At 34.3% G+C, this 5,945-nt stretch overlaps 1 pseudogene; it reads right to left on the reverse strand.

Annotated features, from left to right (window-relative positions):
* Nucleotides 1-3,937: 3,937 nt before the first annotated feature.
* On the reverse strand, nt 3,938-4,506 carry LOC121478126 (annotated as a pseudogene).
* Between the last annotated feature and the right edge of the window lie 1,439 nt (nt 4,507-5,945).

Below are 5,945 nucleotides of genomic sequence, written 5' to 3' on the forward strand. Positions count from 1 at the left end.
CACTTAGTAATATGTAGACATGATGTACTTTAAGGATGTGTGATAGCAGCCAATGGAAGCCCAGAATTGTGCTGTTTATTTGCATTTTAATTTGACTACAGAATTGTTTAGTTCAGGCCCTTCGGTCCAATGCTAACTTAAGTCACGTTCAACAGAAATGATTTTCTTCTCCTCATGCTTTACAACCCTAGGTAATAAAAGATATCATAATTTACTTTAAAGTCCATATTCTACAGGCATGACATGATTTTTTAGCTTCGTGAGGCCTTGAAAGACTGATAAATGGTAGCGATATGGTGGTTTTAGAAGCAGTTGCATAAGAGCTTGATTTTAAGTCCCATCCCTGCCTTACAGCAACTGTGAGAACAGGTTAAATTTACTTAATCTCTAGATCTCAGTTTCCTTATATGTAAAAATAAGAATAGCAATAGTGTGTACCTTATAGAGTAGTTGGAAAGATTAAATGAGCCTAAGGCATGTGCAGTGCTTACTGTAGTAAATGCCATATAATCCTCAAAAATTTAGCACCTGTTACACACACTTATTTGCTAAGTAGATAAAGAATTAGTTGGGAAATCTGGGAATTCATTCTTGCCATAATTACAGTGAATGATGGTCCATTTGTGAAGAAAGCTGAGGGTAGACTTATTCTAAATAAAAACAGGCAGCAGCAGTCATCATCTTTATCCTGTGGAACTGTAAATAAGTGGAACTACACGCCATCAAAAATAAATCAAAATATCAAGGACAGATTTCTGTGAAGAAGGAAAGAAAGAGAAGAAGTAAATTATCAGTTATGTGTGTAGGAGAGGGAGCTCAAAAGAACAAACCTCCAAAAAAGGAATAAAAGAAATAAAAAGGTGATTATTCTGAATTGATCCACCCAGCAATAGGCTAATTGAATAACATCTATGACTGCAAATTGAAGTATGTATATTTTTCTGACCATTATTTTTACATAGACGTTTCTCTATTTAACGAGAACAATAGGCAACTGGAAAATACCAATTAGCCAGCATGCCCAGCTGGATCTTCCTTGATGTTCATGATGAAAGCTTTGTTCGTGGAGAGACTACCAGACTGGTGATAAAGGTAAGACATGCATCTTCTTTGGAGTGTGGAGTTTCCGATCTAATTTTTCTGTGGTTGGTACTTTGTAGATTTGGAGAGCAGAAGTTTGGTGGGAAAAACATTAGTGTGGACGTATATTAAGATTCAGCTGCTAACTTTTATATGTAAAAATAATTCTTCAATTTTGAGTTATATTCCTTCAAGTGCGATCTGTTGTGTCTTATAGCATCGTGGTGGTATTTAAATGTCTCTAAGCCTGACCATTCACTTGGACTGATGCAGAGAACAATGAGCATTGGTTTCTAAGAAGCTAGTCAGTAATTTAAATAACAAATTTGCTTAATTTTAGTTTACAATGATCTAACATTTTGGGAAAATTCACTTATTTGAATATCACAATGACATTTCTTAGGAAAACATGCTTGTTTTCAAAGGCTTATAAGGATGCAATCTACACGAGTCTGTTTAATATATATAACTATGGATAGGGTTAACATTGGAAGTTATAAGTACTTTCTTTCAGAATTGGGATTTTTATTTTCATTCTCTGTAGCAAGTTAACCTTGAGATATGTGTGAAAACTAAAGGGTGGATAGCAAAATAGAAAGTTGTGACATGAAAAGAAATTTGATGAAAGTATAACCGATTCAGAGATTTTTTGTCGAACAAGTGAAACCAAAGATTTTTTCCCCCAGTATCACAAACTAATTGCATTTCTTTCTGATTTCCTTGGAGACACACGTGGAATGAAATGTAATAAATACTCCACTTGTGTGTTTACTTACCAGAATGTTCTCCTCAGAAAAAGTAATGATACCCTTTCATTGACATCATCCAAGTGATAATATACTTTTGTTTCTATCATTGGAGTAATAATAACCTTTCAACCACATCACCGCACAGTGCTTCTTTCTTTCATTGTACATAATGCATAAAAATAAAAAGGCTATATTATTTCTTAGGGAGAAAGATTGTTATTTAAATAAATTCACAGACATCTGAAAACTATAGTTCCTTGTTAATATGTACTAAAATTTCTATAGATACTTGTAACTTTCTACAAGAATTTAATTTTAATATTCTTTCAATTCTCGCATTATATTTCAGATCTCTGCTATTTCACATCTCAAAAATATGACTTAAAACGAGTTTTAGTTGCTTAGATCACAATGATAAGGAATTGGATTTTTTTTATTTTTTTGCCAAATTCTTCTTAAGCTGTTTCAAAGTCTGACTTGCATAAAATATCATTGGTAAATAAATTGTATGCTACTAAAGGACAGATACTATGTTCAAGCTTATGTGGATGAGTGAATTCAAAATAATTCAATGAGGTTGACACTCTTCAAGGTGAGCATTTAAATTTTTTCTTTTAAGTTGTCTTACTTAACTCATAGCTTTAATGTAAAACAATATATATTTAATCGAGTCCTTTATGAGTTGACGCCTATCAGAATATATTGCATATAGTGTACAAGAAAGGCAAGAACCATATATTAAATATTTCAGATAAAAAACTAACCTTAATAGTAATAAACAGACATAAATCTCAGGAAAGAGGCTGGAGGAATTTTGCAGCAATTGATTTTAAAATTTTACATTCTTAAATATATGTTCATTAAGTAAGTGCTTGCATCTGGTCTTACTCCATACCCCACAATGCTGCATCTGAGCTGGGTAGCACTGGTTGGAAGGCACACTTACAATCAGAGGGCAGAAATATCACCATCATTTCCGGATTTCTGCTACTGCAAATACTCTCTGGGTTAAAGCCTAACTTGCCTATCAGATTTTATTGGAACAAGGGAAACCCAGTTAAAGCATTTTCCAAAATTCATATTTATTAAGGAGAGCAAGAAAACAACCTTAAGACTGGGTTTAGTTGTTTTAAAAGTCAGCTTTTGGTTTTCTTTTAGAAGGAGAGGGATTGTTCACTGCATTGGTGGTAATAGTGCTGGGGTGAAATTGTTACTTAGGTGGTGTGACAATGTACCAGGTCCCTTTGGAAAATATTAAAAGTGATGTGTTATTTTCAGCGGTGATTATTCTAATATATATGTATATATATGTAATAGCTTAACTGAGATATAATTTACATACCATACAATTAACCCACTTAAAGTGTACAGTTCAATGTTTTTTATATATTCAGAGTTATGTAATCATTGCCATAATCAATTTTAGAATATTTTCATCAACCCCCAAAAGAAATCCCAAACCCATTTACAGTCACTCCCCATTTCTTCCCAGTTCCCCTCCTACTGTCCCAACTTCAGGCAGCCACTAATTTCCATTCCATCTTTAAAAATTTATCTATTCTGGACATTTCAGAATGACAGACGATCAAAACCAACCCCTTTGTGACTGGTTTCTTTCTCTTAGCGTACTGTATTCAAGGTCATCTATGTTGTATTATCAGTGCTGTATTGCTATCTTTAAAAATTATTTAAATTTTTTTTTCAAATTAAAGTTCTTACATATTTAGCACTGAGCCAACCTACTGGTGCAGAAGCATAGTGACAGAGAAAAAACATTTCCCTGATATGAATAATCATTTGAAGATTTGCCAGGCTGTTTTCCAAAGAGGTTGTGCCATTTTACATTCCTACTAATGGTGTATGGGATTTCTGACTTCTTTGTTTCTTCTTCTTTTTTCTTTTCCTTTTTTCTTTCTTTCTTTCTTTCTTTCTTTCTTTCTTTCTTTCTTTCTTTCTTTCTTTCTTTCTTTCTTTCTCTTTCCTTCCTTCCTTCCTTCCTTCCTTCCTTCCTTCCTTCCTTCCTTCTTTCTTTTTGTGAGGATACTTGAAATATGTTTAATAATAAAAGACATAAAAGACAACCAACATTCTTTTAATTTTTATTTGATTTATTCTGTGCAGAATTTACTTTGGGACATAAGTTTTTGTTTCTTCAGTTTCTTCTGGGATATCTTTTTCTTCTGTGCAACTGCCTCTTCTGGTTTAGGGACAATCTGCTCTTTTTCAGTAAGGATCATCTCAGTGTCGCAGGGAGAGCTCAAGTATGGGTTAATCCAATGTGAGCCCTGGAAGTTCTACATCACATCTTGGGGGGTTTGTTCACCTGGATGTGCTCAATGACCAGAGAATCTATACCTAAACCCTTTCATTCAGCATTACTCTCTTCATTTTTAAGCACGTGTAGTAAAAATTCAGCACTCTCCTTGGGCCACTGATGCTGTGTCCAACCCCACTGTTTGGCCCGGGCACACCTACAAACTCCACCGTTGTAGAGATGGAATGGCACACACTGTTTCTGCAAAGTGACATCTTTCAGATACTTGGTGGCTTTTTGGATAGGCATACCCTTGATCGCCCGGGCAGTTTCATGTGTGTTCTTCAAGTGAACATGATGATTTAAAGCTCTTTATTTGCATGATTTTGTAGGGTTTTCTGGGCCAAGTAAATACTGAACCATTTTCAGGGGTCACCTCAGGCTGCTTAGGGGAAGAGGAAGAGCAGTGGCTCCTGGGTGGAAGTTCTGATTTCTATGCTACCTTGTCAATACTTGTTATTATCTGTCTTTTTGGTTGTGGCCATCCTAGTGGAGGTAAAGGGTATCTCATTCTGGCTTTGATGTGCATCCCCTGATGATGTTGAATGAATTTTCAGGGGCTTATTGGATATTTGTATATTTTCTAGGAAAAACATCAGTTCAGATCCTTTGCCTACTTAAGCGATTATCATTAGTATTTATATTATTTTAATAATTTTTATATATTATCAATTATGCTTTCAGTGGTTTATTAAAATGAATACCTTAAGAGTGTGTGTGTGTGTGTGTCTATAAAAAGTTCTATTATTAACGAAACATTAGTTAATCAAATTTTTGGTGAACATGACATAGAAAAACTCATTTGACTTTTCTTTTATTATTCTGGAGTCTGTGACTATCAAACTTTGTAGATTTTAATCCACAAATATTTTTAATATTTCACCCAGAACACAGCTTATAAAACAATAGGATGTATTGATTGGAAATTAAGTTCAGGAAGTAAATTATTTGTTGTGTTTCTTAGAAAGATATAATATGAAGAAAAAAGTAAACTTTCATGGATTTATATATTTTTCTAATGCACTTAAGTGTTTTTAAGAAGAATAAAAAGTTTTAGCATTTGAGCAGTCATCTTTCAATTTTTTCATAATCCTTTCCTTGTATATATTATTTCTTTCAGGCTATAAATTAAAAGAACATAAATATTTTTACACTTCAACAAAAACAACCACCTCCACTCCCCACTTCCTTATCTTCAGTTGAACATATAAGGGAAAGAGTAAAATTCATGTTTCCCCATTGATGTTGCTGCTCTGGCCCATCTGGCCCATTCGCCATTCTGAGAGTGGCACAGGTAGTATAGCCCTAGCTTACGTGGAAGAGCACTTAAGAACAAATGAAGCTTGGAGAGGAAACCAGCTGGCACTACAATGTCAAAGTACTAAGTATTCACTCATGAGTAACTGAAGGAAATGGACAAGACAGCAGAGTCCTCATGATGAGGCTAGGGTCCCTGGTATTTGAAAGAAGGGTGACAGGTGCTAATGGTCCTTTCCTTTGGGTGCCTTTCCTTGGGGATGGATGTAGTATGAAAGTCACGTTATGTAGCTGGACAAAAGGAATGTGTGGCTCAACACATACTTGACCTCCCTTTGAGGAAAGGAAGACTATGAGAGGTATAAATGAGAATTATCTCAATTTGCAAACTCACTGGACAATATGAATTTCTTTTAGGACTCCTAATATATTTCAATCAAATAACAAGTTTTCACCATGAAAACAAAAAATGAATTGGATGAAAAATGTGAACAAACTAAACTTAGTTATAAATTTGAAAATTGGATATACACAGGGAACCAGCA

This window comes from Vulpes lagopus, chromosome 2 (assembly GCF_018345385.1).
Source record: "Vulpes lagopus strain Blue_001 chromosome 2, ASM1834538v1, whole genome shotgun sequence".
Taxonomy (NCBI): domain Eukaryota; kingdom Metazoa; phylum Chordata; class Mammalia; order Carnivora; family Canidae; genus Vulpes; species Vulpes lagopus.